The following is a 14963-nucleotide window of genomic DNA, read 5'->3' as shown; positions in this document are numbered from 1 at the left end:
TGTTATATTAATATACTTTGCTAAAAATTTAACTGTATGTGGCTTTTTTCCTAATACCTCTCACTTGCATTTTCTACAACACATTTGAAAATTTAAATCTAATTCAGGACAGAGGACTCGGGCTGGACACCTCTCGGTTTGGCCTTCCCTCTTACCAGGCAGGTACCCAATCATCAAAATGACAGGAGAGTCTCCAGCTCCTACGCAACCCTGTATTGGATAAAGCAGTTTATCACACTTTGCACTTTTGACCTGTCTTAAAATGGGAGTTTCAACTGATGGGCAGGGACATGCAAGAACAACAACATTGGGAAATCCAACATTAGTCACTCATCTCTTTCAGGCTAGCATTAGCATTAGTCTCACTTTATCTCAAGCAAAAGCCATCAAGGTGTCCTTAAGGCAATTCTCTGTGAAACTCCAGTTCACACCGAGATGCAGGGAGTAAATAACAATACGACAAAAATTGTTTGTTTGCTCCTCTATCTACAGAAAATAATGGTAGACGGTATGTGCAAAAGTCTTCTGAAAGATTTAATTTTGGTGGTATCTACTCCTCTATTAGTAGGTATCCAAACCCTACATTCAAGTAGTTCTGTTGAGCTAACTACAGAAATTGAAATTAAATTGTATAGAATATGATATCCATACTTGTAAGAATGTTGCTTTTTTATGCTTTAATTTTATTATTCTTGTTTTATATGTTACTTTTGTGACCATAAATTAAATACAGAACAAGTACAGCATTTCCACTCTCAGTGTTACCCTCTGAAAGTTTCCATGAAAGAACTTGAAAACTCAAATCACACAAACGTAGTAAAATTGTGTGATTGTGTTCTTAAACAAAGAACTCAAAGTGTTATTTGCAAAATTATATGCCCCCATCTTCACCCTTACCAGAAGCATTAGAATATTATATGGCACTAATGTTAAGAAAACCCAAGATCCAATGAGACAGAAACGAAATGGGTGAGCTCCAAACATTTTTACTCAAGATGAGGCCAGCCAACAGCTTTTTATTTTTAACTCAAACTTGATAAAATGATTGAGAATATATTCTTATTTACATTGCTGACATGGAGATTTGTACATTTATACAGCAGGGTATTTACTGGATATGTAAATCAATTTATGAATGAATGGAAGAAAGAACATTTCCAAATAGCTTCTATGGTCTGACATGGAATCTGTAATAGGAAGGCATAAAAAGAAGAAACCGAGGGCTTTGTTTTACTCCTGATATCAAAAGAGATTATGCACTAGATGTATAGGCTACCTTGATCCCTAGGGTGATGACAGAAGCAAAGATTGCAGAGATCCCCAGAGATGGAAATAAAAATAAGGAAAAAAATGGTAACTTGAGATTGTAAGTTTTGGAATTGAAGAAAAGTATCCTGATTTAATGATCTAGTAAAGTATTTATATTTCTGTTTTTCCAATATGAAAAGGAGAAAAGACAATTACCTGTAAGGAGTATAAGACTATTAACAATAAGAGAATGGGAATGCCATGTCTTTTAGAATTTTGTGAATTTCCCTATTAAAAGCTGAGGTCTAATTAAGTATGTAATTATAGGGCCAAAGTGTAATCTACTTGTTAAAGTATAAAGGAACCCCTAGCAAAAAAAAAGTCTGTATGATGAAATCTGACTTTCCTTAAGTGGATGCAGAGATACAGGAGTGTCAGGCTTGAACTAAGCAGACAGTGATGGCAAATCAAAGGAGTCAGAGTAAATTAAAATGTGGAGAGCTAATCTTCCTGCAAATATTTTGTACTGCAGAATACAGAATTGAATACATTGTCGCTTCCTTTCCAAATTAATTTAGGCATTCTCTAATACAGTTTATCCCACTATTCTAAAAAGGAGGAAGAGAGATCACAGAGAATGCAGATCACAAAAATGTTGAAAATGTAGAAGAACGTTCATTTGTATTATGGGAAACGTGAAAAGAACTGTGAATGTTGGCCCAAAGGTTGAGGTGTCTTCCCATTTAAAATGTTATTACAATTAGTTACTATGATAACATGTAAACATTTAAAGAGGAGCAATTCTAAATACCAATGCATTTGAAGTTTGACTAGTGGGCTAGTGTGCTCTGCTGGTAGCTTGTACTAGACTCAGGCTCAAGCTTTTGGCTAAAGAAATGTCTGTTCTAAGTCGGTTTTTAGTGTTTCACTGTTCAATAAGAAATCTGGTGTGGTGCCTTTTTCAGTGCTTTAGAAGATTTTGAATATATGTTATTAGGTCAGCTCATAGCTCTCTGTGTTCAATACTTTTAATATTAATATTTTCTTAAGCCAAGTTACAAACAAGTGATGAGCAGGAATTAGGGTTCTGGACTAATTTTAAATCCTAGGTGAGACATTTCTTTAGTACCTTTGAAAAAAATACTTTACCTGAATCATTCAAGTAAAGTATCCAGCTGTATAATTGAATGCAAATTTTAAATCACTTTGGGTACACTTTGGGTGTCAACTAAATAAAATGAGAAAAACAGTCAATTTATACTATAGAAACAGTCGCATGATCTTTTGCAATCTAATAGGAAAAAAAAGTGTCAAAGCTGATCAATTTTATAACATTAAATCCATCATAAGAAAGTAAATTTAAATGATAAAATAGATCAAAATAATTGTCACAGAATGAAAAATTGAGTGTGGGGCAACAGGTGTCAGGGACTATATTTTAAGTTTGCACAGAATGGCCAGTGTCTTTATAATCTTTGGTATGTTTATCTTTCCTTGCTCTTTGAGCTGCCCATTGATAAAAGGTCCTAGACATTTACTGTTAAACAGTTTAGAGGGGACATGTGGGATTGCAAGACATCTTTAACTGTGCCACAGACCAAGTTGGGGGTTCCAGACAATGCATTTTTACACCTGCCATCTGCATATAGCCAGCTCATGAATTAGCCAAGAGCCATTAGCTTTGCCCACACCCACTACATCCACCCACCAAAAGAATAATGAGTCCTGAGCTCACTTATCTTTTGACACAGATTGCATCACTGGATCCAGGATCACTGGATCACACACAGAGAGGAATGTCCACTGTCACTTTTGTCACCCCCTACCCAAAACTGGACTCAGAGAATCAAAGGACTGCAGAGAGTTTCTTAGCTGTGGCAGAAGGAGGCATGCCACATCACCAACTGGAGCTGGTTTTGGTGAAAGGTGATGCAGGACTGCTCTTTTGTGACATTGGGTTTGTGTAACTGGGGTAAATGGTGTTCATTCATTTCTGTGAGTGCAGGTGTCCCTTGTGTCCTTTGGGCATACTTTTTGTGTCATGTGTTCTGTGTTTTTGGATGCATAGTGGTGTGCTGTAGGTATTAGAATAATAAATACTTCAATTATGTGGTACCAATGTCATGTGCTGGTCTGTGATTGGATTGGTGGTTCTACGAAAAAAAAATAAAAACCCACTGTGGAGGAAAAAAGTTCCAGCACTCTTACAAATGATAGAAGGCATAGGCAGCTACAAAATTTAAAATCAATTGCTGCATTCATGGATAGCCACAGATGACACAATTACTTTTAATACATAAACATTACTGCATTTTCCATTTTAAAATGAGTAGGAGAATATATTGGACATTTGTGGCACACAAACACATTATTCAGGATTATGCATTTCATATTAATCATAAGGAACCTTTTTTTAGAATATCACTTGTTATTTGTAATCTGAGATTAAAAGTAGAGAATTGCTGAAAATGTAATATAAGTAAGGAATTATGTTTGCCCTTTGTAGTTGAAAGGTTCTGTTTTAGTTTCAAGGAGACAAATAAAACAAAAGCTAAGACAAGGGAGACAGGTTTACAACCACAACATGCATCCTAGAGGCTAGAAAATGATAACACACTCTGGAAAACTCATAAATTATCTACAAAGTGACATTGGAGCACCCAAGTATGGCTTTCGAAGTACAAATTTGTTAGTAAAATATTTTTTAGCTCAGCCATTTGTGGTATTTATCCATTCATAAAGATGCTGGGAAATAATTCAGAAACATGCTGGAAATCAAGGGAAAATATCAGCATATGAATTCTTTGCACCTAAAATATTTACATAATGATGTAAAACTGAGAATAATAAAAGAGTACTGCTTAAAGGTGCTTTGTGGATTTTTTTGAGAGGATGATATAAAAATTCTTCATAAAGTATTGTGTTGTTTTTATCAGTTTGTAGTATGTTACTCTTAATTATTTTATATAAAATAAAACTATTGTAGGAAGCAGAGCACGTTTTTACCTACCCCCATTTTTGGATTATAATTACCAAAAGAAGAAATAAACGCCTTTTGTGGTTTCTTGTCACTCTACCACATGAAGAGATACAGTAGGGACCACTAATACTAAGTATTGGTACTGTGATAAAGGGCTGACATTTTGGAATGTGAGCTGTGCTCTGAATTAAACAATGACTAGTTTTTTAGATACAAAATTCATTCCTAAGACAAATTAAGATAATAAAATAAGAAATAAAATACTGCAGATGTCTTTGGGCTTCCCAAACTTTATAGTTGAAGTATTCTTGCAAATAGGAGGTTGTGAAAATAGCTAATTACAGAACATAGACCAAGGGGGTTGATCAACACATAAAATAAACAATCACAACCCACAAATTGTAAAGATACAATTACAAAGAATATACCCGAATGTACCCCTGAATATACCCGAGCTCTTGTTATAATTAGAAGCACTTAAAATCTTTGGCACAGTTTGGGTGAAAAGAGTAAAAAGTCCGCCACATGGGATAAAACAATCTATTCATTTATTCATCTATAATGACACACTAAACATTAACATACAGGTTATTCTATGAATAAACATTTATTATATATTAATATACAGTATAATAAATAATTATATATTATATAAGTAAAACATTTATTATAAATAAGGCATATATACTGTGCATGTCCTGAACGAATGGTAAGAATAGGTTTTCCAATGCACATGTATATATGACAATATACTCCTCTACTTTACTTTATGTCCAAATCAACCAGAAAAATCACAGACTGCAACCAAGTATACAAATCCTGTATAAGACCTAACAGGCCAAAAAGAGAGAGAAAATCACCTTCTAAACTTAACAGTATACAACCTATATCTCTCTCATTAAATCTCTCTATATATAAATCTGAATGTTACCAAGTGAAGAGAAACCTATTTACCTATTCTAAAAATGCATCCACAAACCAGGAGAGACTGTTTTTAACCTATGGATTCTTTACAAAAATCAGTGTTTCCTAACAACAGAACGTCAAGCTCTCTTAACAAAGTTCAAATACTTCAAATGTGATCTTAAAGGCTGATCAGTGCAAGGATCTCCCTGGCACTGTCTCTTCTCTCTTCTTGTGACTTTCTGTCCATCTTCTCTTCTCTGTTCCTCTCTTTCTCCACTGTCTTTTTTCTGTGTTCCTGGACTGTTGATAACTCTTAAGATTTACCATTAACCATTAACAAAATTACGCTGAGATTTAAAACTTTCGATTTCTCTCAGAATAACATCAACTCTGCTATCAAGAAAAACGTACATCAATAAGAAAAGTTAAAGGTGCAGAGGATAATGCAAAAACAGAAGAATGAGTGATTGATTCAGATATAGAATCCAATTAGTAATCAAATTGAAGGAAAATCATCATTTTGCTGACAATTTTCTCTGTAACGCTTTGCTCATTACTGTTCTTTGTAGTTATAATACTGAAAATTAATTTTGCCCTCCATTGGAATATCCTTGTAATTTTTTTAAAATCCTTCTGGATCTTTCTGTACTTGGGCTCGCAATTCATTTTTCTAATTTTCTGTGACTTGATCCTGTTTTTTATCCATAAATGTATGGGAAGAAAAAGGAAGCAAATATTTTCTCCTCCAGCCTGCACACCATCAAACCACTTATCTTTTGACATATTACAAGCTCTGCAGCAACTGACAGGAGGGCTTGTGCTGGCTAGAGGAGTGGTGCATCTCACACTAACATCATACAAATTTGGAGGTGACAGGAAGGTTGCAGAAATCTTCATTTGCTAGAAAGCAATGACTGAATAATTCCTAACCTACACCAACAGTGCTCTACCAACTGTATGATTCTACTTGGTCAGTTGGCAAGTTTTACAACCCTGGAAAATCCTGGACTAAAGAGCTCAGCACCCCAGTTTTTAGTTGAGGCATTTGGATGTCCAGATTACATTTTTGTCTTAGATTCCATCTATGTACCATTTCACTCCTCCCTACAGCTTGGGGGCAAGATACCATATATTAATAAATTATTTGAATGTTTTTAATAATTGTGTAAATGTATAAGTAGTTATTATTAAATATCTGCAGAGTGATATAGGCCAGGGGACCTCAAATCCTTCTCTTCTATGCATTCTTGTGCAGGTGTGGGTTTTTATAGACAATACTCACTGTTACTTCATGTATGTCCTCTGCTCTTTTTCAATAACATTCAAATCTTTTTATAGTAGCTTGGCTGGGTTTTCCAGTATTTGGTACCATATCTTATAATAAACTTGTCACCATAAGTGTATTATAAGGCTAGAGATTGCTGCCTTGTAATCCTATTTCTGTTATTTTACAGCACTCTTAAACTGTAATTGTTGTATTATTTCCTCAGGGAAGGAAAAAAAATGTTTTAGGAACAGACAATGTTCCTGTACCTGACTGAATGACAATTATCTGTAGAACTCTAACAAGACTTTCCAAGGCATGTAATAAAGAAGTTACCCCTGGCAAATCACTTAAGTGTAAATTCATGCTCTAGCTCCCTTAGTTTTCCCATGATACATAAAAAAGTGCTAGTCATGGTTATGTCCAGAGTTGTGCAAATACTGTATTTCCTGCTATATAGCAGATTGTTCAGTACAGGGGGATTAAAAGTACTGTAAATGACACTTAAATTGATAACACATACAAAGATAATTAAAGTATCGCAGCAAGCCTGAAGGAATTGCAAAATAGTTCAGCAAATCCCAAAGACTGCAAGAATTGTGATGGCAAATTCAGGTTCTAGTACAGGCAAATATTAGGAACATAAAAACAGAATTTGGACAAAGAAACATCCCATTAATTGTTGTGATCATCTGGAATTAATGTCAAGAAAGCACCTCAGATGTTATAGTCAAATGTGGCTTTAGAGTCAAGTTTAAATGTTACAATATTGTTTTTACATAAATGTATGAACACCTATAAAACAATGATACTCTGCTTAAAAACAACATATGCTAATATATAGTCCCCCTCTTCCCCATCTATTTCACAAGCTAGCTAGTTTGAATGGGTCATTTCCCCATATTGCAATAAATATCCTAACAAAGTGGCAATGATCCTTCAATTAAATATTACTTTCTAGACTCTTTGCCTCATTACACATAGATCAAAACTTCAATCTAATAATATTACAAAAATTCAAATTTCAATAGGATGGTAAATCATTACTATTGACTTTCAGACTCCACTCCATTGTTACAGTATGTTATACAGTAAGCACACTACAACAAACAAGAAAATGTAAAACCTGTAGGACACTAGGCCGTACTGCTATATTTTCAAAATAATACTACAAAATATAAAAAAACTTTGGTTTTGCAATAAAAAGCAAAGAACACAAAAGGACACTGTGCTAAACTAAAAAAAAATGTTTGTTCTTATTCTATTAATTATTAGAAATGAAAGGAATGTATTATATACAACTACTGTAGTTATTTCAGTTGCTATCTGCCTGTCTTCATAAAGATATCCATCCATCTATCTTCTAACCACTTCTTCCAATTCATGGTCACAGGTGAGCCAGACCCTTTCACAGCAAGCAATAGGCAGGGTACACCCTGGACAGGACACTAGTCCATTTTAGGGCAGGCACAGAGGCACAAACACATATATCTAGAATGCATCTGGTTGCTCTTCCCTGTACTCATTCATCCATCCATTTTCATTTTCACTCCTTGAAGGGTCTCCCATGGCAAACAGGTTTGGGTAGACGTTCAAGACAAATAGCGATCCGACACCTAAGTCCTTAACAACAGATCAGGAAGAAGAATGACACCCTTTGTCTCAACGGCTGTGATGGCAGAAGAAGGCCACCGGATCAAGGACATTCACCTGTCAAGACCATGTGGATGCTGTCTGCGATCCGGCTTTCCCACGATAATAGATTTCATGCGCAGGCTCCCACCATCCACTAAGTCCTGCGGTGATGGGCTAGTGGCGAAGGGGACAGGATTGTGATATCTGGAAGTCCCTATTCACAAACCAGCATGTAGGTGGCTGCTAGTAGGTCGTCTGGTACTCGGACCGAGATAGAAGTGCCATTCGACGGCCCAGATGGGATCCCTGCAGGGTTATTTAAGGCTGACATTGAGGGACTCACTCGCAAGCTTCCAGAGATCTTTAGCAAGATTTGGAATGATGAGGAAATCCCACCAGATCTCAGAAATGCCAACATTGTCTTCAAGAAGGGGAAACTACCACTGACCACTCTCCTTGTGGCATCGAGATTAAATACTGGCTTGATGGGGGGCTTTTTACAGTGCTTCAAAGCCAATACAAAGTGACCAAGACAACAATCATCGACCTCCAGTATGCCGATGACTGCACCTTTTTTGCCCACTCTGCGGAGGAACTCCAAACCAGTTTGAACCTTTTCGCCAAGGCCTACCAGAGCCTAGGGCTGCCCCTTAACATCAGGAAAACTAAGATCCTCTTCCAAGATGTCCCTGGCTAGGTAACTGAGCCCCCAGCAATCACCATTGCTGTAAAAAAATACTGGACGTTGTTGATCACTTCTCACACCTTGGCAGCCATCTGTCTCAAAAGGCAACCATTGACACCTCCTTCAGGAAACTGCGTTGTCGGGTCTTTGAGAACCATGACCTCAAGAAGGAAATTGAGATCATGGTCTATTAGGCCGTCTCCATCGGTACTCTCCTGTATGGCAATAAGACCAGAGTTACCTACTGTTGTCACTTTGCAACGATCCAACTTGATAACTACTGCCCAAATCGGCTTACAGCTAATAAGGATTTTGGGGTAAGCAGGTTTATGAAAAGTATCTCTAAGTTTACAAGTTTGGGCAGGATAAATTGGGAAGGCAAAACTGATTTTTATTACAAAGAAACACGGTATTATCCAATATTTAAAACAACCTCAAAATGAGTAAGGCAATAGGAGTCTTTTTCTAAAACAATGAGAACAGTTCGTACTTTACAGCAAACTAAACACGATTATACTTAGACTGTCCTAGAAGAGGTTATAAATGCCTTAATGGCAATACCTCAGTCCTCTTAGAAGCCTCCAAGATTCCCTCCTCCTTTTGTGAAATGTCCTTACTTCTTTTGCCGTGGTTATAAAAAAAAACATTTTCTTTCCAAAGGTTTTCCTGTTATGACACTGGTTTTAGGTCCTTGGGAAGCTGTAGCTATGGCTCAATCTTCCTGGTTTCTCTGGCTAGTTGACCTCTTCTGATTAGTTCCTTCCTCTTCCTTCCCTCTCTTTTTTCCTCCTAATAGGAACTTCCTTTTAAAACCCAAAGCTCCTCCCCTAGGCTCACACAGGTGTTACAAATAATAGTATAAATTACCCAACTAAATCCTAAATTAAACAAATCAATCAGCTTAATTCTGGCCAGGCTTCAATCATAATTACATTCTCCAAAAAGATACCTTTTGTTCCTTTTATTCATTTGTTGCTACTGCTACAACTTGAAGATTCTGGAGAGATCACATCAGCGCTGGCTTTCGGAAGATTCTCCGTATCAACTGGGAGGATCGCCGCACCAATTTCAGTGTCCTCACTGAGGCAAAGACGAGCAGTATCGAAGCCATGATTCTCCAGAACCAACTGGAGAGGAAGCCGGAGGAAGCGGTTTAAAGATACTCCTAAGACCTATCTTAGAAAAGGAAAGATCAACATCGCTAGCTGGGAAATCCTAGCCAAAGAACGTACCCTTTGGCAACGCATTACCTGTCAGACGGCAACTCAATTTGAGACCAACCACCTTTCTGATGAAGCAGACAAAAGACGGCGACGTAAGCAGAAGGACGAAAACCCAATTTGCGGAAGCCACTCCCAAACAGCCCCCACTGTTCCAAGATTTGTGGCTCGAGGACTGGACTCCATAGCCATTTAAGGACCCAAAAGTAACCCTGACAGGCGTTGTACTCGTTTCGAAAGACTGCAGATGATTGTCTCAATTACCTGATCAATGACACATAGTTGACCAAATGTTGCCAAGGGTGGGTGGCCCAGGTGGTCCTTGGTAACTGCACGGGACATGCTAGGTGTCTGCCGCCTTGCAGTGACATATGAACATAAGAACAGTTACAGATTATTCAATCCATTTACGCTATTAGTTTTTAGGAGCTAGTGCATCCAAGGATTTCATCTAGCATTTTCTAGTGGTCACACTAGAATGACCACACCAGAGCGGGACAAACACATCAGACTGGTCAGAGAAATCGTTCTAGATCTGCCACCCATACTTTCTGCTTAAACTACCGGCAGATGCAATGCCCGCATCAGTGACAGGACAGTGAGGCTCCATGTTGCTGGCCTTAGAGCAAGGCAACCTATCAGAGACCCTCTGCTCACACCCGACTGGCTTGGGCAAGACAGAAGCTGCAATGGACTCGACAGCAGTGGCATCAGGTCCTCTTCATGAATGAGTCACTCTACAGCCTTTTCCACACAGACGGGAGGGCCAGAGTGTGGAGGAGGGGGTGTTGCATTTTTTTTTCCATCAGTATATATAGACAGTAACATGTCTTGTAGTGTACCTCATTGGTTTAATCAGTTTAATATAATTACATCATATTCATATTGTCAGTTACAAGTAAATATGCATTATTACAGTATTATAGTACTTAATGTTTAACATATCTGGAATAATAATTCTAGTCTCAAGAATTATGGTGTGGATAAAGACATAAAGATCTTCTGGCCAAACATTATTAGCGAGTTAAAACTTCCTGGTGAGAATAGAGAGCTGGGCTGGATTCAGCCGTGGTCTGACTAAGCAGCTACTCTCTCTGTGCAGGGTATGTCACAGTACAAAGAGGAGAGAGAGAGCTTTGCCTAATGTTGAGGATAGCTCTGCCAGACATTTTAGTGTCTTGTTGAACTTAGGTCTTTAAAAGTCTGTGCACATTCATCTTGCTTGGATCAAGGCACAGAAAGATCATTAGAAATATTAATAATAATTCTAAGTGAAATAATATGCCTTACTGCTAAACCATGATCATGAACAAATATTGATTGCCAATTGGGTGAATATAAAATATAAAATAATTAGTAATTCTAATTAGAAAAAAATGTGATTTGACTTCTTGTCATAAGTTATTATTAATACTTATTTTTCCTGTCAATTGAAAAAAAGTGTATTAAAATAAGATACAATGAATATAATTTCCTTTGGGAATAATGTACTGTATATTGTATTGAATCCCGCAGTTTCAAACTCAGGAACAGCAAAACAATTTACAGAAAAATAAAACATTTACCTCAAGGGAAAAATAAATACAAAATAGATCATTTACAGTTTGACAAATGGACAATTTTAATCTTCAGATGCACCGGTAGAACAAATTAAACACTGACAAACAGTACAAGGAGTCTGAAAATATCAAACTCATAACAAAATAATCTGTGTCAGAACCCTAAGGTATTATGTAACTGGAAAAGCAAGATCAAAACTAGTCTTACGAATACCTTTCACTTTAGCTACAATTATTGAATACTTTGCAACTTCATCTTATACCTGATAGCCTCATCTGAAATCAGCTTTTTCAGATTAAAGTGCAATTATGATATTTCAGAGACCTGTAGCCAAGCTGAAGTAAAATAATTATTTTACTGACCTACGTATGATTTTCAAACTGGTGCACAGAACTACTGCAGGAGAGAACCCTAGGTAAAGTGGCTACAGAAAGAGTTACATGATCACAACACTTACACTTTATGAAAATGAAAGAACGTCTATTTCAATGAATGACTATAAGCTAATTAAAACAACTGAAATTGTTAATATTGCAAATTGCCATTATAATGTTGAAGTATACTTCTGAAATATTTTATTTCATTTTAATGATCACTTACAAAACAGCAGTGTTGATTTGTAAATATTTGTCTTCTGTTTCTGTCCACTCATATCAGAGCTAGTGATATAAATACTACGTAATGTAAAATAAGGCAGGACCAGCAAGACTCTATAGAAGCATACTAGCACCACAGAGAAATAATGAGTTCAAATGAAATAACTGTTGAAACACAGTAATTATTGTGTAAATAGTATTGCTACCAATTTATTAATATATTGTAATATATATACAACAATATTTCCCAATGCAAAGTTGCATTTGAATTAACAAAAAAAATGTCATCACACTCCCCCTGTACAAATTAATTAGCATAAAGCCACATTTGTAACTTCTTTTGTATAACGTATAGCACCCTAGGGCTGTTTCACAAAGTGGGATTATAATAATAATTATGATAATAATTGCTTACACTTATATAGCGCTTTTCTGGACACTCCACTCAAAGCGCTTTACAGGTAATGGGGTCTCCCCTCCACCACCAGCAGTGTGCAGCATCCACCTGGATGATGCGACGGCAGCCATAGTGCACCAGTACGCTCCCCACACATCAGCTCTCAGTGGGGAGGAGAGCAGAGTGATGAAGCCAGTTCACATAGGGGGATTATTAGGAGGCCATGATTGGTAAGGGCCAATGGGAAATTTGGCCAGGACGCCGGGGTTACACCCCTACACTTTTTGAGAAACGCCCTGGGATTTTTAATGACCACAGAGAGTCAGGACCTCGGTTATTACGTCTCATCCGAAGGACAGCACCTGCTTACAGTATAGTGTCCCTGTCAGTATACTGGGGCATTAGGACCCACATGGACAGCAGGGTGAGCTACTGGCCCCACTAACACCTCTTCCAGCAGCAACCTTAGTTTTTCCCAGGAGGTCTCCCATCCAGGTAATTACCAGGCTCACACCTGCTTAGCTTCAGTGGGTTGCCAGTTGTGAGTTGCAGGGTGATATGGCTGCTAGCTAGTAGATTGTGGATTATAGGAAACACCAGGGAGGAGATCACACACCTATTTATATCAATAGGACTTCAGTGGAGAGGGCAGGAGTTTTAAGTTAATGTCACAAAGGACTTAACCTCGACCCACCATTATTGTGGTCAAAACAGCAAGGCAGCGCCTATTCTTTCTCCATAGGCTTAAGAAGTTAGGCATGCCATCACATATTCAGGCGAACTTCTACAGGTGCACTATTGAAAGTACCCTGACTGGTTGCATCACTGCCTGGTATGGGAGCTGCTCTGCCCGGGATTGCAAAGTACTGCAGAGGGTGGTGAAATCAGCGCAGCTCATTACCAGCTGTGAGCTACCAGACATCCAGGATATGTTCTCAGCTAGATGTCTGAAGAAGGCCAGGTCCATTCTCAAGGACCCCAGTCATCCCAGTCACAAACTGTTTTCTCTGCTACTGTCTGGTAAATGGTATCAAAGCATTCGGTCCAAGTCCAACAGACTACGGAACAGCTTCTACCTCCAGGCAATAAAACTGCTAAATAGCCAAGTTGCAGTTCCCTTCAGCAAATTACCCTTAATGGTTACATGGACATATAGTCCATGTTTACTTACAGTTTATTCAATTTCTATTGCACTATTATATATTATTATGGAACCATATTTTGTAACTTTAATTTTGTGATTTTTACCCCCTGGTGAGCTCACAGAAAAGACATTTCAATGCCAGCAACTACTGCTGCACGCTGTATTGTTGTGCATTTGATAAATAAACTTTGATTGATTGATTGGTTTATTGATATTTTTAAAGGGAACAGGAAGTGTTCTTTACCATGCACAGAATGCAGTTTTAATTTGGCATGTAAGCCAAATAGATTAACAAATAAACTACATTTTCAGACACCATACACATGTATTGTGATTATTTACAACATGATAAAGTTTCAGTTAGAACAAAGAATTGTCAAAATGAGGTATTGAGTTTAAGAATTCTGTGAAGTAATATCCACAGATATCTACAGATATGTCATTCAAATCAATAGTAAAAACTCATTTTAATCTGGGCTTAGTTTTGCATTTTGCAGTATGTTTTCAAAGTCAGGGTGATTTTGTGAATTTTGGTACATTTTGTGTCTCTTAGCATTATGGAGGAAAATTGGAACAAAATGTTGGAAAACCAGAATGCCCTCACAAAATATCCAGTGAAATTACATTTTTCTAAGAATTCATGTTATATAAATGATTAATATAGTAAAAAATGCATGTCATACATCTTAAATGTCAAGCAACAAGTAAAAGGTTTATTCCATGCTGAAAAGAGAAGAAAGGAAATACAACGTTTTGGTTGTGGAGCTTTCTTCGGGTGTGTCACACCTACACATGCTGACGCAGCTACTTGAACTATAAATATAATATACATATAGTGTACAGTACACTATACTGTACCACTACCAGAGTACAGTAGCTGGTAGTGGTAGCTACAAATAAAAATTAAGGCACAAAATAGTACTCCACCTTCTTCATGAACATTTTCTTCATCAAACACAATTTGATTAACTGCTGTGGTGGTTATTTTGGGAAAGTTTCGACATCTCAAATCAATTTTGATGAAAGTCTCCAAAACGAACTAGAAAAACATTTTCAGAGAGCAACTCACGAGTGAATGGGTCAAAGAAACTGATGCAACTGTTTACAAAGAAATTGGAATACAGTCATACTACCAGCTACATAAATATTGTTACAAATGGGGGGTTACAAAATCAGGATTTGATCGAGCGGTTTAGTCAGTAAGTGAAATGATTATCCATAACCCCCAACAACTAAATATTTTCTAGCAATATACCTTTTGGTATAATTAAAGGCACGTGAATTCTTTGTTGTCTGGCATAGCTTTGGTGAGAGGAGTAATAATCCAG

Source organism: Lepisosteus oculatus, chromosome 6, assembly GCF_040954835.1.
Source record: "Lepisosteus oculatus isolate fLepOcu1 chromosome 6, fLepOcu1.hap2, whole genome shotgun sequence".
In the NCBI taxonomy this organism is placed as follows: domain Eukaryota; kingdom Metazoa; phylum Chordata; class Actinopteri; order Semionotiformes; family Lepisosteidae; genus Lepisosteus; species Lepisosteus oculatus.
This window is presented reverse-complemented; position numbering follows the sequence as displayed.